The 24,937-nt window shown below is 41.8% G+C and overlaps 1 protein-coding gene across 4 annotated transcripts in view; it reads right to left on the bottom strand.

The window, feature by feature from the left end:
• raph1b (Ras association (RalGDS/AF-6) and pleckstrin homology domains 1b) overlaps positions 1–23,251 on the bottom strand; it is a 55,039-nt gene extending 31,788 nt beyond the window's left edge. For 2 of the 4 annotated variants that reach the window (XM_050063045.1, XM_050063048.1), the window contains exons 1-2: positions 22,914–23,250; positions 5,752–5,838 (exon numbers count right to left, since the gene is read on the bottom strand). The gene's annotated coding sequence lies outside the window, so the exon portion shown is untranslated. Of the gene's footprint in view, positions 1–5,751; positions 5,839–22,913 lie in introns of all 4 variants that reach the window. The other 2 variants (XM_050063047.1, XM_050063046.1) reach the window with 2 other exon arrangements.
• Positions 23,252–24,937: the final 1,686 nt, after the last annotated feature.

Below are 24,937 nucleotides of genomic sequence, written 5' to 3'. Positions count from 1 at the left end.
CCGGCACACTTCCTGGGGGCCTGGGCGTCACCACTGTACGAGTCAGATCTACCCGTCACTCCTACAACGCTCCACCCTGTCATCCAAATTCGGTCACTTCTGGCGACAAATGCCAAATCGAGTCTTCAAAACAGGAGCCAACAAGACAACGCTGTCCATTACTTTTATACGTTCTATGGTTAGTAGCAGTGGTGTGGTGGTAGATGATGAGGTGGGTTAACTACTGAGGAGGAAGTTGGTATACTCTCCTATATATTCCAATGGCTTTTTGGCTGATAGGTGGGTATACAGTAATATCGCCCACCTCCTGTTCCCATAGTAAGGTAGCTTTAATGCTAACATGAACTAATGAGACAATTCTGTCCTGCAGAATTACAAAATAAAGCACGAACAAAACTTGCCACATAAAAGAGGAGACTGGGTATTAAGGAGAGACTGATAGGGAAACAGAGATGAGATGAGCCCTGAGGAGGCCGGGGGGAGTGATGGAGGGCATGATGAATAGGTACAATAATGGAGGAAGGGAGCCAGCTATTAGGTGGTGAATAAAGGGGAGGCCCTGATGGACAAAACAACGGCTCCAGTGTCATTAGTCAAGCACGACCAACAGCCTGCAAGCAGAGACACACACATATGGATCCACAAACACATACGAGACGCTCCGGCTTATACAGCCAATTAGGAAGGAGGGGCAGGGAAAGGGATGGAGGGGACGGAAAGGGGGGAAAGATGGGGGTGTCAGAGGTGGACAGATGGAGAGGGAGTCGGGGGGGGGGGGGGCAGAGAGAGAGAGCGGAAATGCATGGTCACACTGGTGGGCGGTAGGTGTGAGGACTCAACAGCTCACCAATATCAGAGCGAGCCAAACTTTAGCTGCATCTATTCGAGCGGCCGTTGCCACGGCAACACACACATGCACATCTCCACGTTGATAGACATGCAGCCATCACAGTGCGAGCTTGGCCTAGATCCTCGGTAATAACCGACATATTGATGTGATGTTTCCACATCCCTGCCTGTAGGCTGTCCATCTGCTTGGTCACGGAGCTGCGGAGCTCTCAGCTGATGTCTGAATGCATCTCCATAATTTCCCAATATTTCATGTCATGGGAAGACGAGGAAAAAAAGAATGTGTGCTGGGTAAAATGGCTGACTTCAGAAATGCAGGCTACAAATCAAGCACACAAATGTTGTCTAATTTGCGTGTCTCTCTCTCACTCTCTCCCTCGCGCACGAACACACCGAGGATGTGTCAGCTTCCCTGCAGGGCAGCAGTCCAAATGTGAAATCAATAGTCTTGTCCCTGCCCTCGGGAGACTGGGTTACATCCACACACACCAAAGTATACACACATACAGGGGCTCAGGTGGTCTGCTGCAGTGGGCTCTCTCTCTCTCTCACACACACACAGAGTCTTAAACATGATGCAGCACTGCAGCAGCAGACAACAGAGGCCGACTGCTGAGAGCTAACCAGACATTAAAAACAGGGCACTGCTTATAAAAGATGAAACCCAGCACTCTGCACACGCATACAGATAAAAGAGCTGCAGTGCTGTGAAGTAAATCCTCGACTGATGTTTGAAGTTTGTTGCTTCGTAATGCAGACGCTTATTTTGTGCGTTGTCAGGTGGAAATGTGTCGAGGTACGACACTAAGAAGCTGCTGTAACTGATTTAGATAAATGGGCTGTGGCTGTATGTAGGACACTGGATGAAGTAAAACAGGAAGTAGCCTTTAAGACTTTTAAAACCATTAGGGTGCAAACAGATAGAATTTTTCATCACCCTTTAGTTGCTCAGTCTAGTGGAACAGCTTACCACCTGTTAGGGAATACAAAGCACAGTAGGTATGACATACTGCACGAGCAACACATGCCCAAACACACACACACACACGCATGGATAACCCGTGCAAGCACTTCATTCATACTGCAGCAAGCCAGCCGTGTGCAATGTGCTGCACCTACAGGCAAAGAGAAACACACATGCCGCCAGCAGCTGGGAATGTCTTCCTCTGTTAGCTTACTACGTTTCCCATCTCCCCCCTTCGCCCCGGTACCGCTGCAGCTGGCCACTGATTGGCTGATGATGAAACTGTCCGAGTGTGTGTGTGTGTGTGTGTGCCAGTCTGTTTCCTGCAGCACCACCGCCAACATTCCTGCCATGCCAGTGTAGCCCTTCTTTCAAACATCTTCGTGGTTGAAACCACTTTCAAGGACGCCTGGCGCAGACATGAAACAATCGCCATGGCAACAATGTCACAGAACAATGACATATCAACCATGAGCCTGCATGCACTTGTCGAATAATAGCGACAGCTGAGTGTCAAAGTTAGTAAGCGTCTCCGCATGACAAGCCCACATGACACTGACGAACCAACACTCGGCTATAAACCTCTCCTGACACATTTAAGCATCCCGACTTCCTGGAACAGTTTCAGTCCCGGCGAGCGCGCTTCCTCCTCGCAGCCTCGGGCTCCATCACCGCTGGGGTCCCAAGTTTAAAACCCAGCTTCCTTCCACGTCCTCACTGTCGGGGCATTTTTACACATCACAGGTTTGTTTTCCGAGGTGGAAATAAGACAGTGTGTGTCTGGGGCTTTGTCCGTTCTCATTCCACCTCACTGGTGTCTTCTGGATATTTTAAACACTGTGTCCTGACGTGCATTTCCCACAAGACAAAGTCTACAACTTTTAGAATGTGAACAGCGCGTTTCCCATCAGAAGTGGAAAAGTCATGTTGAGGTATAAATTAGGAAAAGGTGCAAGTACTAGAAGTGAAGTACACCCGACCTACAGTGGGGTCCAAAAGTCTGACACCACACTGAAATATTGACTGAAATATTTGCAAGAGGGAATCATCTCATCAGGACTAAAAGTGTTAGAAGTCAAATTGTTATTCCCAGGAAAGAGGGGCTTTGTGTCAAATCAGGAGGAAGAAAGGGTCGTCCACTAATCTGAAAATTGCCGGTTGGATCATCCCGTCCTCCTGCCCGCATGTCGAAGTATCCTCGAGCAAGATACTGAACCCTAATTGCTCTTGAATGTGGCATGCAGTATTAAAGTGCTTCGAGTGGTCAGAAGACGAGAAAGGCACTATACAAGTCCATTTACCCTGAAGACCAAAGATAATCAAGTCCTGAGTGTCTTGGACCTTCCTTCACACTCACCTGACCTCAACCCCATTGAGCATTTAAATGGGCATTTGGAGACTGAGAAAGCCGAACATTCTGTGACCTCACAAGAAGCTCTTTGGAGCATTGCTAAATCATGCTGGCACTGGACTTTTAGGTCCAACTGTGTGTGGACAGCACCACTGCAACCAGACTGTCTCTGGGACATTTGGACTGGCTTGTTTCCCAAAATAACAACAAACTAGATCTCGTGGAAAAGAAGCACCCAGTAAGCTGTTTTATTTGTTGAGTTGTTCTGCTTCTCTTTAAAAAGGCTGCTTATGCTCTGTTGTTCTGCCCCAGGCCATGACTCTCTACAGCTGTTATGATAACTACTTTTAATGGATGACACATTATCCCTGTAAGTTGCACATATATTTAAAGACAAGGTTCCCAAAAATTTTCATAGACAAAATTTCAAAACTTTTTTTTGACTTTTCAAAGAAACTTGCCTGGCGTTTTTTTCAAACATGACTTCAGCTAGCCAGCATAGATGAAGGGAAAGATGGAGCTCAGGGAGACAATAAAGAAATGTACTTGAAGATAAATAAGACGTTGTCACACACTGATGCATATTAGAGCTAATGTTACGTTATTAGCGACAGAAAATAAATGTTATCCATGACTTTCTGTGAGTTTTACGAGCTCACTGACTTTTCCAGGCCTGGAAAATGTGACATAGCCCCTTTTACACTGCCAGATTTTCCGCGAATGTTGGGCCATTTTGCCGGCAAGCTGTGAGCGTTTAGACACACAGAGCCGGATTGGCGAGTTGATCCGAGGTGCCCAATTTTCCGCCTCGTAGGGTAGACATATTGGCGGAACCTTTTTAGTTTAAAAAGACCGAGGTGGCCTTCCGCCACAGGAGGGGCTGTTGAAGACTTGTGGGAGGAGCTGTGCGCGGTGCCGCACATGCGACCCACTGGCGGTGGATAAACAGGAAACAGCTGATACCAGGAATTAGCGAGCAGCTAGTAGCAAGAGGGAAACACAAACCTGACAGACACTGTAAAGATGAGCAACTGGGGAGACAAGGAATTGCGCTCCATCCTTGTCCNNCATTCTGTATAAACAAAAGTAGGTAGGCGGCATTTTGCTGCACTCCCCGATTTTGTTTTTATACTGCCAATGCTGAAAAAAGACTGATTGGGCTTTCCTGCACATTTGCACAACTCCTATTTAAAAAGGGCTTGTGAAATTGCATGACTTTTCCAGGTTTTGCACGACCGTGGGAACCCTGTAAAGAAGTAACTAACACCTGTTCAGCTATACAAGAAAGTATATATTAAATTATAGTACTTTTGCACGAGTCGCCCAAAATTACTACGTTTGAGACTTAATACAAAATGTGGCCATGAAAGCCTCTTGTTAATCGTTACAAGTTTAGCGAAGCTCCAAGAACACCTCAGTTACTTCCATAATCCAGCCGAGATTAGAGGATGAAGTTGTTGGAGGGTAGACCTAAGAACGACCGACTTTTTGGGCTGTTGCTAGAGGTTAGCAAGCTAAAGACTATCAGGACCGTACCTCTTCCATTTCAAAAGTGCAGCTGCAGGCTACCGGTAAGCTACGTCGTGTCTTTGAAATGTTCTGTCATTCTTCTTTGGACTCGGGCACAATGAGCAATATCAAGGTCAGCAAAACAATCGAGGTCATGTCCATATACCGTACGCTAAGTCGACAGGCCGACATTACAATGCACTTTTTCCATTTTCTCATTCACAAGTTGAGGATAAACTGTTCTCATTAAACCTGACGGTGACGGAGGTTATTGGCAAAAGGCAAAACACGCAACAGGACAGAAATCTAGGTGCTGATGTGTCATGTGTGCGTTTTCTATACAAGCCAAGCCAAAATGGCACTCCAGAAAATCGAATCTGACTTGATCACCATCCCTTGTGTAAATACAAGTGGAAACACTGAGACTCGGGGCTGCAAATTGAGCGCAGATCTGTGATAGTGAGAGAATAAAGGCCCACTGTAAGTACGGAGCAGCTCTTTGCTGCAGACCACAGCCCAGCTCGCCCTCACATGGTTCTACTTTAGTCAGGAATTATCTCCTTCGGCGAGGAAGACTCTCCCCTGACGAGCTCCTCAGAGGCTCGACTCCTCTTTCATTTGGCTTTGATTTACAAGGCCCTCTGACGGAGGCTTTTTTTGGGGAGGGGGTGAAGCCTCTGCACTCCATCAGCTCTGGATTTACCTCCTGTATAACAAACAACAACCACATGGACCCACACTGTCAACTGGGGATTCCATTCCCTGAGAAATGTTACGCGCTGAGATGACAGATGATAGCTGGTTTGGGCGCAGGATGCCTCAGACATGCGTGTCAGAAGCACTGCAGTAAAACCAGCATCTGAGACCACCTTAAATATAACTTCCCTGGCAGCTTGCAACAGCAGCAACTTGTCAAAATACCAGTCTCTGTGGCATTTGTGCAAGGGAGCATGAGTTTTGCAAAGCTTACTGGCAGCAGTGTCAATACCGCTTTTCCTTTTGCTTCTGCTGAGAGTTTATTACCCGCAGAGAGAAGCAATGGCACCATTTAGTCACTCCGGTTTACAGGAACTCTTACCTCTGAAGTGGCTTTCTCTCCTTCCTGCTGAGGTTAAAAGGTCAGACGAAACTACTCCACTCCACTCTGCAACGGGGCTTTTATCCTCTGGAAAAGAAGGAAGAACAAATCTATCAGATTAAGTGTCTATTTCTGTGTCGTTGGCCATTAGTCGGCGGAATTCCAAACTTATACATCAACTGTGTTTACTCTCACTGCACTGCAGGGGAATTCAGAGAGCTGGCAGCCGGCAGCGAGAGGAAGGCGGACCGATTTCACTGTCACAGGAATGTGGGGGATTAACTAAGGAGGGTGCTTGAGCGAGAGACTTAACTAAGCGCAGACAAAAATGACACGCACAGCCAGAGAGACACTTATCGCAAAGCTCTGAAAGCAATCAAGCACAGTTCTCCCTTCATTACAGAGCGTCTTCATCATTACTGCGAGATTAACAATGTGACATTGGAGCTGCAGAGGCCGTCTCCGTTTGACTTGCGACAAAGCCTCTCAGACCCACACGCGCAGCCGGCGTAATGAGCATGGCAACCACGACAGGCTGATAATTTCACAGCGTGAGTCAGAGTAGGAACCTTGTCAAAACTCTTACTTGTGTGTTGACTGTGATTCATCAGACTCCACCAGGTCGCAACAACGCTGACCGGCGTCAAACGTTTCAACGACTCATCAACATCATTGCTGACTCATATCAGCCTAACCTTATTTTATCTAAAACAATCTAGATGCTGAATCATAGTCTGGTCATAGAATATAATTCTGACATGTCACACAGCCTGTTGGTTGCAAAATGCTGAGCTGTCTCAGTGCTATGTGTGTGTGTGTATACGAGAGGCCGGCAGCTGATGTTGTGGCTGCCTACTAGGAAGCTATTCCCGCTGGCTTCAGCTGTTCTGCCGTTTTTCTACACACCAACTGTTGTTCAGCCGCAGCATGTGGCCCAGAGTGTGTGCGTGTGAGCGTGTTTTCACAGCAAACAGACTCCTTGTAACAGGCAGAGAGCGTCAGGAAGACTTTGTGTGCTCGCCTGTGCACGTCATCCATACATGCGTGTGTGTGTCAAAAACACACAATCGCCGACTCAGATTACAGCCGCCCCCGCCCCCCTCCGTCTCTCTCTGGTGTAATTTGCACACAGTTACCGTGTGATATCACTCAGTCAACACAAGGCCATTGGACAGGTGTGGCAGTGACACATGGGTCTGTGCAGCTGCAGGGAACACAGTTGTTCCAGTCACAACAGCACAGGGGCCGGCAGGCAGCTGCTCCCATGCTGGAGACAAAGGCAGGCCTGCGGCGCATGGACGGACAAACATGACCAGCTTGTGATCAGAAAGTTAGGGTTGGGTGTACAAACACGGAGCAAAAAATAACCACTTTAAAAAGTCTTAAATTCAAAACATTACATACATGTTCCTCGTTAGTGTCCCAACTTAACTGTGTCATCAAAATGGCAAAAGTACGCAGCGTCAAAATGCTGTTAAGTCGTCAAACCACTTTAATATATTCGTGTATCACCAAAAACACAGTAGGGGAGAGCGGGGTCAGATGGGACCAGAGGACATGTGAGATATTGCCTTTTTAGAAAGTTAGAAAACAACAAGTCATGTAACTTTTGTTCCTACAGCACACTTGTTCCAACAATGGATATCGAGAAGTTGATTACTTGTGTTCGCCCTCACTCAGTCCTTTATAATGTGTCGCTGTTCGGTAACAGAGACCAAAATAAAAAGAATGAGGCTTGGGACCGTGTCGTGGAGGTAGTTGGTTGGTCTGGTGAGTTTTAAAGTGTGTAATGTAACAGAGGAGAGAATTGCAGGCTAATGTTGCGACGTAGCATGCAAGTCTTCCTTGCTTGGTTTGAATGGGATGACATACGTTTTCTGTTTTCATTGACCAAACATAACTTTCTGTTGGCCAACTATGAGCTTTTTGACTGGACAACAGCAAGCAGCAACTACGCTGCTTTCAAGCCAGTAGTCCGCTTTGTGGCTCCTTTAAATTGACAAGTACGATCGAACGTTCAATGATTCACGTGATGAGCGACTAGAGCGACCAAAGCTGCCTCAAATATTTGTGACAGTCGTGCTTCTTGGGCGTCCGCGAGAGACTTTGCCTCTTTGGAAGCTTCTGGTTGGAACGTACAGTAAGATAGTGGTAGTTTATCAAAATCAATTTATTCTATGTCTCCTTTAAAATTTGTCCAAAAACAAACTGTTTGCACAAACTACAAACTAGTGAAAACAAAGGCTTTTTTCAACTTTTACGTTTCAAACATCAACGTGTGAATTTTAAAAATCTAATTAGATGGCGGAGCGAGGGGTACGCATTTTCTGCCAGTCACTCATGGGGGCTTATAGAAAAATATCTGTAGTCATCACACCCCAGCCACCCTTCTCCTCTGACAAATAAATAACAGTCCCTTAGCAGTCTTAATTTTTCTCAGTTGCAAGCACAAGAGTCCAAAGTGTGACTGCTCTCTCTGGGGCAGTTAGTACAGTAACCCAGTGTCAGCTGGGACAGGACTGTTTAAAGTTCTTACCTTGTTATAGATTAACACAAAGTAACACACAAAGTGTTAGCAGACACCTGTATCTGTTCAAGCATCAAATTATTTTCATAGCTTATATATTCAAAATGTCCCTATTGACCCTGCTCTCCTGCAACTCTAGCAAGGATTGGCCCACCAAGAATGACTTATCCTGCAGCACCATTACACTACTGGCACACAACTAGCATGGGTATGAGAAGTATAAATATGCTGAGGTGACACCGTGGGCACCCAACTGCCCAAAAGGTGCCCTGTGTATCACTGCCGTCCCAACAGTTAGTCTCAGCAAGCTTTTTATGTGGCCTAGATTAGTGCCCCACTTCAACAACAGACCAAGGGGAAACACAGAGTCCTATGTGGTGGACACAGGTGTGTCCTTGTCCACCCACACTTTCCCCCATTAACAGCAATCCTTCGGGGCAGCTCATTTCCTGTCGGGGCAGGAAGTGGGAAGGAGGGCAGGGCGCTGGGTTAGCAGGGGTGATGATGAAGTCACAGCAGGAAAAGAAAGACAGGATTGTAGTAGGGGAAGTACAGCGAATGAGTAAGCTGGCATCAGGCAGAGCTTACACGATACATCCAGTGCATGTTGGTGCTGTATATCCAATCCACAATATGTGAGAAGCACTTCCTGTGATGTCATCCGTATAAATACATGTACTGTAATAAGCGTTTTACAAGACCACATAACAGAGCGGTCCTAAACTGACATTAAAGAACAGTAAAATGACCCACAAGCCACTACACAGTGTTTCTGTTACTCAGGGTGACACATCACATTAAGTGGACAGATTAGTGTACAATACGTCCCTTAGGTGCTTCAAAGAGCCATGCCACCCATACTCAATTTCAGCTACATTATGGACTCATCACCTCCATTATACAGATTCCTGAAGCTGTACAAAATATATAGATAGATATCCATATTCTGTTTTTCACTCGTAAGAATAGCTATTACATATATCTGCGAATGAATTTCCACATGTTGAAAAAGGGTTGTGACGACAGTGGGCGTGTAATTTCCCATTTCAGATATCATCAATTGCATTTCCAGTATGTCCTGCTTACCAACAAACCACTGTGCATATGTGGGTGTCATGTCATTTAAGTACCACAGAGCCATTGGTTGACTTTTAAATTAGCATATTCATTTCAGAAGTCTGGCGGAAACTGTCATGCTAGCCCAAACTAGCAATATTTATAATTTCCACTCGTAACAAATGTATTTCAGATATCTGGAATGCAATGCCAGTTACAATTCAAAGCTGACATACCAATTATTTAATTTCGACTGGTTGTAATTCTAATTTTAGATGTCTACAACTAATTTCTCACAAGTCAAAATGTTATTGTAACAACTTTTACCATTGACTTCTATTCAAACTCAATTACAGATATCTGTAATTCAATTTTGGCGTATTATAATTCCCACTAAAAGTATCCATAATTTAATTTTGACTAGTCACAATTAAACTTTAGATATCTATTATTAATTTCTCACAAGTCAAAATGTTAATTGTAAAAACTTTAACCATTGACTTCCATTCAAACTCAATTACAGATATCTATAAATCAGTTTTGCCGTGTTTTAATTCCAAGTAGACTTTTCCATGATGTTATTTTGATGAGTCACAATACAATTTTAGATATCTAGAATTCCATTTATGATATCTGCAATTCATCTCTCACTATTCAAAATATTAATTCTAAAAAATTTTTACCATTGACTTCTTTTGAAACTCATTTACAGATATCTGTAATTTGGCGTGTTATAATTCCAAGTAAACATATCCATAATTTAAGTTTGACTATTTGCAACACTAATTTAAGATATCTAGAATTCAGTTCTCACTCATCAAAATGTTAATTGTAAAAACTTTTAGATTAGATTTAGATTAGAAAGCTTTATTAATCCGAATAGGGAAACTGGTTTTACCATTGACTTTCATTCAAACTCAATTACAGATATCTGTAATTCAATTTTGACATGTTATAGTTCAAAGTAGACATATCCATGATGTAATTTTGACTAGTGACAATTAAACTTTAGATATCTAGAATTCCATTGATGATACCTGTAATTAATTTCACAAGAGTCAAAATGTTAACTGTAAAAACCTTTACCATTGACTTCTATTCAAACTCAATTACAGATATCTGTAACTCAATTCCGATGTGTTAAAATTTCAAGTTAACATATCCATGATGTAATTTTGACTAGTCACAATTAAACTTTAGATATCTAGAATTCCATTTATGATATCTGTAATTCATTTCTCACTAGTGAAAATGTTAATTGAAAACTTTTACCATTGACTTGCATTCGAACTCAATTACAGATATCTGTAATTCATTTTTGACATGTTATATTTCAAAGTAGCCATATCCATAATTTAATTTTGACTGGTCACAATTAAACTTTAGATATCTAGAATTCCATTTCTCACAAGTCAAAATGTTAATTGAAAAAACTTTATCCATTGACTTCCATTCAAACTCAGTTACAGATATCTGTTATTCAATTTTGATGGTATAATTCCGAGTAGACATATCCATAATGTAATTTTGACAAGTAGCAATTAAACTTTAGATCTAGAATACCATTTATGGTATCTGTAATGTGAGAACAAGATATCTACAATGAACATTACCACGAGTAAGAATTTAACCGTTAATGTCAATATCGTTTCCAATAGTGAAAACGAAGTTGTAGATCATTACTTAGTATTGCAACTAATGAAAATTACAAATGTTGATATCTATACTTGCTATTACCACCACTAATTAAATGTTAATAGGTCTTGCCATAATAAATGTCATGTTTTGAGATAAAAAAAACTACTCACAATTTAGGATTATAATATCAACCATCTTAAAAACAGAGAGACAAGTCTGCTCTTAACCTTTCCCCACAAAAAAAAACCAAACACCATGTCACAGTGATGCAACAGGCACTACACATTAATGATTAAATGCATTCCACTCATTCTTGTGTTGCATGACAAGATAGCATCTGGAGACATGATGTATTACGATACCAAAAAGACCATTCACTGCCATAATCTGATTGCGACCTCTGATTCACAACACAAAATAGATACACTCCCTAATTCACTGATGATCTGTGTAACAATGGCTGTGCCCCGGGAGTTATTGATCAGAAGTGCCCAACGGCATCTTAATCTGCTTCCAGGACTAGATAAGGCCTTAGCAGTGACCCTGGGTGTTCTTGTAAGAGCACTGAGGGAAACCATCAGTCAGCTGATTGATGGTTCACTACAAAGCCGATCCACACTGGGAAGGTGCATTAGTATTGATCACGGTGTTGCTGTTATACCAACTGCAACTTGAGGGAGCAACTGCTTTCACCGTTGCACAGTGGACTGCCTGACCTCTTCAGTAGTTCAAACAGAAAATCACTTCAAAATTCGTCAGTGTCAAATCCGTTTGAATATGGGATATTGACGCGAGTGCTGTTGGGGCTGCTTTCCACAAATGGCTGCCAGATGGTTACTGGTGACTAAGCAGTATACTGCTGTGAATGGGTCAGCAATTAAACTGACCTAAAACGATCAATATCAGTTTAAGTTTGAGACTTGTTTCACAGCTTTACCTTTCTGTCAGGCAGCAATTTATGGCAGGGAACTGAAGCAGTTATATTGCTCTCTTCAATGCCAGACTCCATTGAGAAAAACAGTGATTTAACAAAGCTGAACACAGGAGCTGCTGGTCTACTGCTGCCTCTAACATTTATTTTGTATGTGTTATTGTGTGACTTTGGCAATTAAAGTTGTCAATTTGGATTCACCGATGTCGCATAATAACAGAAAACTAACTGTCTGATCGAGGCAGAGGTAGACAAGCAGCTGCTGCGTTCAGTGAGCCAAAATTACTGTTTTTCTCAATGGAGTTTGGTAGCTTTGGAGAGAGCGTAGATGTGGAGCTGAAATGAGCTGTGGGACGCAAAGGTAAAGTGGTGAAACTACTCTTATGATCGCAAACACTTAAACTGATATGGAATTTTTTTGGGTGGGACTTTTTTAAAGGCGTCTAAATGATGTTTTGGTGCTGGCCCCCATCCACTGCAATGCATTGCTTAGCTTTCGTTTCAGCGCTCCTGCCATTTCTCAAAGCTGGGGGCCGTGCTGACAGAAATCTACGGTAAGTAATACACCAACTATGGATGAGTAACTTATACAACCCCACTTTAAAAAAATCTGAACTATGCCTTTAACATCAACAGACATGTGAGTCTTTGTACTGAGGCTACACAAACAACCAGCCCTTTTCATGAGCTTTACCTCATGGTCAAGGTGTTATTGAAACCTCACTCTGCGTTTGCTGTTCCACACGCCGTCTGATGTCTGGATGCGATTACAAGGAGCTGATCTCCTCTCCTCAGTAGGATTCTCCACAGTCCGCGCAGGCGAGCACTGCGCTCTGGAAAAACCACACATGGTGGGAATTATGGAATAATGCTGCGTCAGGAATGTTCCCACGATGGCCAGTGGGATCTGATGGAGGTCCCACTGGCTGGCGAGTTGCCAGTGGGGTTTATGGGTAATGTAACACACACATACAGTACTACAGGATCAAATGCCTCTTGTGTTTGTCGACATTTGGACGTCTTGTGTTGGATCAAAATAGTCCTTTGGGTGCACTGGGTTTAACTGTGAAAGAAATCATCATTAGCACAGCTGCTCAAGACCGAAATCTCACTTCTCATTTACACTGTTTCGTTCCAGTAATCTCTTGACCGCAGTGACGGGTGAGGGGTCAAGCCGACTGACCACGAATATACCAGTGACCCTCCCCGTGGCCTCAAAGTTGGTCATGGTGCCAAACTCAGGGGCAGCTCTTCATTCAGTCACCAAGTAGAGTACTCTGTGTGGCACGTGGGTTGAAATAATCAGGAATCACTAGAGAGTGAAGATCAGCGAGGCAGAGAGAGATTAGCAAGCTACTCAGCCACTAACTTAACCCAGAGACTCATTCAATGGCGGCGCGGGCTCACTCGCAGAGCTGCCAGGGTATTAGTCAATGAGATTTGGCAAGAGGCCGCCACACAAGCACACACACAGTGCTATTTTGTGAGATTAAGCCTGCAGGTTTGAGTGACTGTCAAGGGATTCTCTCGCAAAAAAAAAAAAAAAGTGTCAATCCGTTTCTATCACGGCGAGCGCGGCTGTTTTCACTTGGATTCTCTCTGCGTTGTAGGTCACTGGCTGAAACTGGAGATTCCTCCAGTGTCCTACATGAACCCTGGTGTAAAAAGAAAAATGGAGCAGCGTGCCAACATTAGGGCTGTACAGTAAATGCGGAGCTTAAAGCCAAGTGATGTGGAGGAGAAAAAAAAAGTGTGACTTCCAGACTTTGGCAGAGGACGCAGGGAGAACGGAGGATGACATCAGTGTTTCCAAGCCGCCGCATTTCACATGACATCAGCGGCGGAGAAGAACATTTTATTGGTTCTCATAAACTTCATTCTCCTCTTCTTCATCTTGCACTTCTACAGGTTGTGGAGTCACCAGTGACATGGTTTTGGGACATCCCCGACACAATGCGATGCTAGGACGCTATAATCACTGCAACTGGATCCTTAACTTTCTCCGATAGCCCTAAGATGCCACAATTGTAAGTGGTTTCTGCTGGAATGTAACCCCGAGGTCAGTGATTAGAAAGCAACTGTACAAGCATAAACTCTTTGGGCCAAGAGGCAGGCATTTCACAGGGGGGTGAGGGAAAACACTGCAGCTCACTCCGCCTGCATCTGTGTTTGTGTGATGGGCTGTAAGTGTTGCCAGAGACTGCAAAAAGACAAACATCATCCCGACCTCATAAACACACACACACACACACACACACACTGGTGTTATGGTTTCATGAGAACTAGCTGAACTCTGATCAGACGGGGAGGAGAGAGGACACAGGAACTGGCCATGCTGATGTTTATCCCAGGCATCGCATGAGCTGCTGCGAAGAACTGCCCGTTTAATTTAATTTAATTCAATGCAGAGTCGGAAATAAATCCACTCTCTCCCTCCAAATCTACGTCTCACACCAGACAGATCATACATCACCCGGTCAATAATGCAGATTTTTTATACAGCAGCCAGACAGCACATGTGTATTTCCTCTGAGTTAGCACTTTGTGTGCTCCTAATGCTACTCTCTCCGAAATCACTCCTGCTCGCCTTGAGCATTCTGCGCTCTCTCCTTGTCAGAGAGCCATTATCCAAGGCCCCGCTCAATCCACACAGACAGACCGCCCCATCCATCAACCCATCCTGGGACTGTTGTGGTGGAGCTTTAGCTGGACTTTGTAGTGGATTACACAGGCAGGTGGGGTAGAGAAAGAAACATGATACCATAAATCACCGCCTCCACTTCTCCCTCTGCGTTCTGCTCGCTGATACCTGATGCAGCTGCTGGAATTCTGGCTGGGAATTCCCACTGGAATGAGACGGCCTTTTCCAAACTTGGATGCAGAGATTAGTTTCAGGGTGAATATGCAGCTTTGGGAGACTTAACTTGAGTGTACAAGTTGTCTGGACATGGTTCTTAACCTGGAGCTGGTGGCTAGCAGCTAACGGCGCTAACTCCAGAAACAGTGCTAAACAATGGCAACAGTGCTGACAGAGCTAAAAGTGTTAACTAGAAATGAGTTAGGGTTTGGAGTCTACATACTCCTGACAGGTCGCCAGAGGGGGACAACAAAGCAGTGTAGAATAATTTCAATGAAGGGTAAGCAACAGTAATAACTACAGCACACAAATGCAACGTTTGGTGGTACATTGGCGTTTACTCCTGTTGCCAGGCAGCCTACTTTTCTGGCTACGTTCTTCCGGTAACGTTGACTACTTGCTCATCCACAGAACATTTTGTCTGTATGTTCCCAGGTGTTTCCGAGCATACAGCAAAGAACATTGAGCACAAACACCTCTGTGCATGTTTGTAGCTCACAGACAGGCTTACAAAAACAAATAACAGAGAAGCTCAGATCACAACAAACATAAAGGTAGCGTGACTATATTCTCTCCACAGGACGCCATCAACGTTTTAAGATTGGTGGCCTGAAGGCTTTGTGGCAGTGACAGATGTTGATGATGCTGTGATCGAGAGAAACAATCAAGACGGCGTGTCTAATTTATACAGGGCCCCCTGTTTCCTGTCACGTGTCCTTTTAAGTTAACAAAGACCGACCCCCCTGCAACAGCGACAGGAACAGACCATCTGTAATACAGTGACGGAAGAGGAGGGGAGGCGTCCTCATCAGCGGCCCGGCAGTGAGAAACAGCCACCTGCCATTGTCAAAGTCACGCTGATTAATAGCTGCCTAAGCTGCTTAAACACCCTGTACGGTGACAGAGTGGCACACAAAAAGGGACAATTAACCAATGAACAATACGACATGTATCATAGCCGGTCAGATAAAAGATAGGAAAGCAGGTCATGGACGAAGTGGTGGAGATAAAGACTGCATCAAGACCTGATAAATGTCATCTGATGGAGATGTCTCTCTGAAACAAAAAGTACTTCCAGACCCACAATTCTCACATGCTTACCAGTTATACAGAGAGAAATCCATCTTATAAGAAGCAGATGTATCAGATGCTCCAATTACAGTCGCCTCAATAGACCAGAATGCAATGCAGCCACATAAAATGATGTGTATCGCGTAAAGGGTGCAACTATCCGCCTTTGTCCACTTGAAAACTCACACTTGCTCTTCGAATCTACAACTTATAGACCACGGCGAGGTGAGGTTCACCGTTTGTATCTCTAGCTGATATCTCTAGCCTGTTCGCTTGAGTGTACCTGCTAAACGAAGACCCAGATCATGCACTGCCCTGGAAAGCGAGGAGGATGCCCTCCTTCTGCCGACTCCAATCAGCAGTGCAGTCGCAAAGAAGCTGCATCGTCCATACATTGGCTTGCCACAGGCGGACGATATCTTGATCTCTACACCTTCCACATACAAGACTAAGTGATTTATTTCAGGCGCCATGACCTTGTCAAAGACCAGAATTCCATCATGACAAAAAAAGGCTTCATGTGGATCTCAAACAATTCATTTCCTGCCATAGAGGGCATTGATGTGAGTGTGTATGAAAAGAGCAACAGGAAGAACAGTAGAGCGTTTGCAGGCTACAGGCGCGCTGGTTAGCCATTTGTCTTTGTTTCCAAATGGCAGGGGCAGCTGCCACCAAAGGTCAGCAAAATGTTACCAGAACAAGGCCCTATAGAGGCCGGGGCCGCATGCCTGTGACAAGAGGGGGGACACACCCAGGTGGAGTGACACACAGACGCTTTCTCTCTGGTGCAACACGCCTATAATGTGGCATCTTGTTTGGCATTGAGGAGCTGGGTGCTGATGCAGCTGGTGGCCTTTTGCAGTTTTGGAGGCAAAGCACCTCCTATCAGAGGAGATATCAGATTACACTCTCCCCTCCGGGTCGTCATTGGGCTGTGTTGAAGGCTGCGTTTGAAGTGGCATCCTCCCCCTGCCCTCCTTTACCCACCTACACCCCAGGCTGTAACATAACCTGGGTAAACTTACACCCAACCACCATCGCCACCCCCAGCCTCGTCTCTGGAGCTTTTCGGAGCAGACTTATGCCCAGGGACATGGGTGGATGGATGGGCGGAGGTCAGACATGGCCCTTGTAAATCGCACGACAGACAGACGGACCAGCACGCAAGAGATGCTAACACACAAACCAAGAATAGCATCCGAATGTCTTCTCTAATGCACAGTCTCGTGGGATCATTCCTCAAACCCAAAATTTATTTGACAACTGTTTTTCTCATCTAATCAACTACAACCCAAGGAAATCAAGCATGCAAAAAAAGGGATGAAAGGCAGCAGAGATTGAGGGAAGAAAGCAGAAGGGCTTTTTTCTTCCCTTCCACTTCTGGCAAAACAAGACAGAGTGGATGAATGAGAAAACCATGTTTCTGGTTATGTATTTTGAGCTCTTCCAAAATATATATTCCCTCTTTCCCCGGGTTCTCTTTTCAATAGCCTCGAGAAAGAAAGCTGACAGTGAAAAATTCCTCACATGTGCTTTTAAACAGGAGTAGTGAAATGACACGCTCTCTTCAAACATGTGTTTTACCTCCGTGGCTGGAAATTTAATCCGTGACTGAGCTTTTTATGACTGAGCTGCCTGAATGCAATGACTTCAGGACTATTAAGTCCACTACAGAAATGCTCTGTATGAGGTGCAGCTCCACTGTTACTCTTGATATTGTTTACATGGTGGCCCTGAGGGTCAAAACACAACATTTCAGAAAACACTACATTTCTCAAAACTACAACATTTTAGAAAACAAAACAACAGTTCACAAAACATTCAAACATTTAAAAAAAACAAAGCATTTCCCAAAACACTACAACCTTTCAGAAAACACTACATTTCTCAAAACACTAAAACATTTAAACAAACGAAACATTTCCCAAACACTACAACATTTCAGAAAACAAAACAAAATTGTGTTTACTAAAATGTTGTAGTGTTTTCTAACATGTTATCGTGTTTTCTAACATGTTGTCGTGTTTTCTAACATGTTGTGTTTTCTAACATGTTGTCGTGTTTTTTAAGATGTTGTCGTGTTTTCTAACATGTTGTAGTGTTTTCTAAAATGTTATCGTGTTTTCTAACATGTTGTAGTGTTTTCTAAAACGTTATCGTGTTTTCTAACATGTTGTCGTGTTTTCTAACATGTTGTAGTGTTTTCTAAAATGTTGTCATGTTTTCTAACATGTTATCGTGTTTCCTAACATGTTATCGTGTTTCCTAACATGTTATCGTGTTTTCTAAAATGTTGTCGTGTTTTCTAACATGTTGTCGTGTTTTCTAACATGTAGTGTTTTCTAAAATGTTGTCGTGTTTTCTAACATGTTATCGTGTTTCCTAACATGTTATCGTGTTTCCTAACATGTTATCGTGTTTTCTAAAATGTTGTTGTGTTTTCTAACATGTTGTCGTTTCTAAAATGTTGTTGTGTTTTCTAACATGTTGTCGTGTTTTCTAACATGTTGTCGTGTTTTCTAACATGTTATAGTGTTTTCTAAAATGTTGTCGTGTTTTCTAACATGTTGTAGTGTTTTCTAACATGTTGTCGTGTTTTCCAAAATGTTGTCGTGTTTTCTAACATGTTGTAGTGTTTTCTAACATGTTGTCGTGTTTTCTAAAATGTTGTCGTGTTTTCTAAAATGTTGTAGTGTTTTCTAACATGTCGTGTTTTCGAACATGTTGTCATGTTTTCTAACATGTAGTGTTTTCTAACATGTTGTCGTGTTTTCTAACATGTTGTGTTTTCTAACATGTTGTAGTGTTTTCTAAAATGTTGTCCTGTTTTCTAACATGTTGTCCTGTTTTCTAACATATTGTGTTTTCTAACACGTAGTGTTTTCTAAAATGTTGTAGTGTTTTCTAAAATGTTGTCGTGTTTTCTAACATGTTGTGTTTTCTAACACGTAGTGTTTTCTAACATGTTGTAGTGTTTTCTAACATGTAGTGTTTTCTAACATGTTGTCGTGTTTTCTAACATGTTGTCCTGTTTTCTAACATATTGTGTTTTCTAACACGTAGTGTTTTCTAAAATGTTGTAGTGTTTTCTAAAATGTTGTCGTGTTTTCTAACATGTTGTGTTTTCTAACACGTAGTGTTTTCTAACATGTTGTAGTGTTTTCTAACATGTTGTTTTCTAACACGTAGTGTTTTCTAACATGTTGTAGTGTTTTCTAACATGTTGTAGTGTTTTCTAAAATGTCGTCGTGTTTTCTAAAATGTTGTGTTTTCTAACATGTTGTCGTATTTTCTAAAATCTTGTCATGTTTTCTAAAATGTTTTCTGTGTGTTGTAGTTTTGAGAAATGTTGTGGTGTTTTGTGAAATGTGTTTTGATCCTCAGGGCCACCGTATGTTTATAACATTGCCCCAATGCCATCCAAATCCTGTTTTTCACGTTTATAAACTATGATACTGAATCAAACAGGCACTCGTTGAATTTAAATCAATAATATTGCTACAACTATGATGACAGTTATCCTGTTGCGGTTCAGCCACAGGCCTAAAACATGCCAGGAAAGTTGCCTGTAACACCAAAAACAATATTTTGCAACCCTCCATTTTCCAGTTGATAACACAAGTTCTGGTATTTGTAATGGGACACAGCACAGGAAACTGAGACACTATAACAATACCCACAGGAACAAAAACAACATATCACTGGGTTTTCCACACGTCCTTACAGCATCATTCATTTTCTGTCCTCCTCGAGACAATAAGTGACATCTGACTCCAAGCTCCTCATGCAAGAAGACATGACAAGCTTAAAGGCATCTGCCTGAGGGGAAGCGACCAGAAGGCCAGTAGTTATTTTCATCCCATTAACTGCACTGTAAGCGAATAGGCTGCATTGTTGCTGCACTGTCTCCATGCCCAGAATAATGTGCTTCGAGTCTACTGCTTTGTGGATGCAAATCAAGCATGCCTTCAGGACACAGACGGCCTATTATAATGTCACTGTGGGGAATAAAGGCTGGGCCAAGTGGCTTCTTGGTGGCTTTTTGGGAGTTTGTTTTGTGTATTCACCCCTGAACAGAAGAGATACAGTTAAAAACAGTCCTCGCCTGGCCTTGGTAGTGTAAATAAAACACACGCAGGGAGGGAATGTTTACTCTGTGACAACCTGGACCCATATGGTCACCAGCCAGGCAGTGGCATGGCGTGCAGTCCCTCTTCAATGACCTTTGAACCCCTCAGTCCATAAAGTGTCATTATGTTTCCAGTGTTAAAGGGGTAGTTTGGAATTTTTGAAGTCAGGTTGTATGGGGTGCCTATCCATAGTCAGTATAATACAAGCAGTAGATGGCAGTCGGAACACCCCCAGTTTGGAGAAGCAGGCTAGGAAATGTACTGCTGTGGATGGGGGCCAGCAACAAAATGTGTTTTATGCTCCTAAAATAAGTCCCACCTAAAAAAAAAATCAATCTCAGTTTAAGTGTACACTGCATTTAGAGTATTTTTTCACTGCTTTACCTTAATTTCAGACAGCCCGTACTGACATCTATGCTCTCATAGAAGCCACCAGACCCCATTGACAAAAATAGTAATTTAAGCTCTCTGAACACAGCAGCTGCTGGTCTACCGCTACTTTGATCAGTTAGCTAGTTTGTGTTATTATGTGACTTTGGTGAATCCAAAATTACCCCTTCAAACACCAAAGTTACACAAGAACACAAACTAACTAACTGATGGAGGAAGTAAAAGACCAGCAGCTCCTGTGTTCAGTTATATTAAATCACTGTTTTTTTCAGTGGAATCTGGCTTTGAAGAGAGCGATGTAACAGATTTATTTTACCATTAGAAATCACGTAAACTGAGGACCGATTCACACTGGCGCTATTTGGTCCGCTTTAAACTAACCCTGGTTCGCTTCCATGCATAATTCGGTTTGTTTGGAGTGGTGTGAACGCTCATTCGAACACCAAGAGAGCGAACCCTGGTCTGCTTGAAAACTGGGGGTCTCGGTTCACTTGCAAGTGAACCCTGGTGCGGTTCGCTTACAGTGGGAAATGCAAACGGACTATCCAGCGAACCAAAGAGAGGAAGTGGCGTAGAGCGCAGTGCATTTGGTGTTTTTGTGGTGACCAAGCCGGCTGAAGGGGATGGATTTCCGTTTTCAGTCCTGGCCAATGGTCGTTTGGGGGCAATACTGCCCCCAAACGAGCAGCTGTTGTAACTGCATGACATTGTCCAGGCGGTTTGGTCCACTTTAAAAAGTGCAGTGTGAAGGTGAACCAAACCGAATGAACCAAATCGAGTCCCAGGACTATCCAAATGTGAATGCGCCCTTAGATTTTTTTTTTAGGGTCGGACTTTTTTTTAGGTGGCTAAGGTCCCGTTTATACGACAACGATTTCAACTGAAAACAGTAAACTTTAGTTGCGTTTTGGCTGATTGTTTACATGACAGCAGCGTTCTGGGTGCTTGAAAACACAACGTTTTGAAAACGGGTTCCAGAGTGCAATTTTTTGGAAACAGCACCACCATCAAAGTTGTCATGTGAACTTGCAATATGCAGTTCCTCTGAAAACGGAGACTTTTCGCACATGCGCATTACGGTTCCAGTCACAAGGCATGCGCGAGAAAGTCGACCATAGCAACAATGGCGGACTCCTGAGCTCTGTTTGTGCTGCTCACCCTATTGAATTTAGCAACGCTGGCAACACCACCTCATCGTCCATCCAGGAAAATGGTCATGTGGTTGCCACTTTTTTTGGTATATACATCACCACTTGTTTCATTCATAACTACTGACCTGGCATGTATGCTGCAGCGTTTTTGGTCACTTTTGGGGACCCGTGAGCACACCAATTGTTAGCGAAACGTTGTCGTCTGAATGCGGAACTTTTTTTCAAAACGAAAATAAGAAATGATTCCGTTTTCAGCAGATCGTTTTCGTGTAAACATGGCTGAAAATGCGTTTTGTCGCTGGCCCCCATCCACAGCAATAGATTGCTTGGCTTCTATGCCAGACTCTAGTGTGCTTTTCCAAACTGGGGGTGCGACAACTGACATCTATTGTATGTAATATATACTATCTATGGATAGATACCTCATACAACAACACTTCAAAAAAATCTGAACTGTCCCTTTAATGTCTGAGCCTTCAGAGGAATACACAGCTTGGTTACTTGAGCACTTCTATTTGTTTATGGCAGTAAAGCTGCAGTAAAGTCCAACTTTCCCACCAGTCTTCACCAAGACACACAAACCTAGTTTCAGACTTATGCTAATCCTCCAGGCTAACACTGATGCTAGCATTAAATTGATGATAGCCACTGGTCAAACTGGCGGCGTCATCCAACAAAGGGAATTAAAACACTGTTCACCAGCGGCAGTGAAGGAGGTCTCTGCTAATGAACCCAACCCAGCCACATTAACACACACTAACACTTATTTAACAGGTTTCACAGACGTTAAACACGGTGTTTGAATAAAGAAAAAGGCACCAGAAAGATACAAACATTAGCACGACAAAACCATCGGCCATTACCAAAAGCTGATAGCCTCCTCGCGCTGTAACAGGGTGGAGACTATGCATCTCTGCTCAGTCAGATGCAGGGGAGGAAAATGAGGCTGGAAATACCTTGTCATGATAGTAAATGAATTAAATATGTTGGAAATAAGTGTATAGTGACATAACAATGGGGCTCACGTTCAACTGCCTCTCCCATTAAAGCTGCGGCTCTTTTCCCAGTCGGCCCAAACGCTGCACGCCCTTTCTACCCAAGAAAGGGATTGTTCAATGGCCGCATAGGGGGGCACAAACACCCCCATTCACACACCCAGCTTCACACTTTCCCCAACAGGTAACATTCATCCACAACAGCTTGTTTCTTTGTAAGTGGTGCTTGTGGTTAAGAAGTGAGGTAAACACACAGTGTGGCTCCTACGTCTCCTTAACGGAGGACACAACCCAGGATGGGCTGGCATTATAATGGCATGTATCCACAACTGACATTTTTAGACTTTGATTTAAAGGAGAGAAAAATGCCTCAGAGATTAGAAACATATCGGAGCAGTAAAGAAAAATCCACTTACAGTCAAAAAGGCTTCACAAAGAGGCTCCTCTCCTCTCCAGTGTTCTCCAATGGGAGCAAATATCCCAGCCCTCAGGGAGGAGAAGAAGAAACGCTCCTGATATGATGTGTTTAAGTGTCTAATTAAAATAAGAAATGAGCTAAAGGCTTCCCGTTATCCTCATGTTCTCACGCTGCCTCGTCTACATACACAACCCTGTCCCCTTTTCCCATTCTTCTCTCCCGGAGCTGCTGCTGGAGGAGACACGCTGCGCGGCTCCGTCGTTTCCTGTCCAGCCCAGAACCTCACGCTGCCTTCACGGCCTGTGGGAAATATCTCATATCAGAGTGTTATATCAGAGAAGAGGGATGGATTGGCTAATGGCTAACACGAAAATGGCAGACTGGGAAAAGAAATAAATTGCAGTGTTGTAAGAGTTGACCAGCTGACACATTTCAGCGCAGTTTTCTGCTGAGTAATGCGTTAAAGCGATTGGATGTCCATGAATGTAGGGAAATTGGAGGAACAGTGAAGGCAGCATCTGCATCCAGTCGCTACTGCTCTAGTCAGTGGAAGTAAATAAATACATAAATACATTTCTTTCAATTTTAATTTTAATCTTAATCTGTTTTTAAGTCATATTGTATATTCTTGTGGTTTCATTGTTTGTTCTGTATTTTTTCAAATTATTGTGCGGTGTCCTTGGGTGTTAGAAAGGCGCCTTTTATTTTATTTTATTTTTTTCTAAATTTATTTCTCTATTTTTTATTTTATTTTATTTTATTATATTACTTTTGTGTTTATGATTATTATTGTGTATTTATTTCTTTATTTTTTTATTAATCTCTCTTTTTAGCTGGCATATTCTTCTATTTTGTCACTTATTTATTTATTCATTTTAACTTATTTATTTACTTATTTGTTGACAGATCTAAAATTGTAATAGAAATAAATACATAAATAAATTTTTATTATTTATTTTTTAATTTATTTTGTTTTATTTTTTAATTTTTTTGTTCATGATTATTATTGTGCATTTATTTATTTATTTATTTTATTAATATCTCTTTTTAGCTGGCATATTCTTCTATTTCATCACTTATTTATTCATTTATTTATTTTAACTTATTTATTTAACCTATTTAAATACATAAATAATAATAATTATTATTTATTATTATTATTTTAATGAATTTCTTTATTTTTCATTTATTTTATTTTTCAATTTTGTGTTTATGATTACTATTGTGTATTTATTTATTTTATTAATCTCTCCTTTTAGCTGGCATGTTCTTCCATTTCATCACTTATTTATTTATTTTAACTTATCTATTTAACTTATTTAAATACATAAATAAATGATCATTATTTTAATTTATTTCTTTATTTTTAATTTAATTTTTTTAAATTTTGTGTTTATGATTATTATTGTGTATTTATTTATTAATTTAGTCTTATGAATCTCTCTTTTTAGCTGGCATATTCTTCTATTTCAGCACTTATATTTTTTAAATTATTTATTTACTTATTTATTGAAGATCTAAAATTGCAATAAAAATAAATAAATAATAATAATAATAATAATAATAATTTATTTTATTCATTTTATTCTATTTTCTTTTAATTTCGTGTTTATGATTATTATTGTGTATTTATTTATTTTTATTAATCTCTCTTTTTAGCTGGCATATTCTTCCATTTCTTCACTTATTTATTTTAACTTATTTATTTAACTTATTTAGATACATAAATAAATTATTATTATTATCATTATTATTTTAATTTATTAATTTATTTTTTATTTTTTAACTTATTTATTTACTTATTTATTGAGGATCTAAAATTGTAATAAAAATAAATAAATAATTGTCATTACTATTATTATTATTATTATTATTAATAATAATTTATTTTTTATTTTTTAATTTTGTGTTTATGATTATTATTGAATATTTATTTTCTTTTATTAATCTCTCTTTTTAGCTGGCATATTCTCCCATTTCATCACTTATTAATTAATTAATTTATTTATTCTAACTTATTCA

The sequence above is a fragment of the Epinephelus moara genome, chromosome 15, assembly GCF_006386435.1.
Source record: "Epinephelus moara isolate mb chromosome 15, YSFRI_EMoa_1.0, whole genome shotgun sequence".
NCBI lineage: Eukaryota > Metazoa > Chordata > Actinopteri > Perciformes > Serranidae > Epinephelus > Epinephelus moara.
Note: the sequence above shows the minus strand (reverse complement) of the source record. Positions and strands in the feature narration are given on the sequence as shown.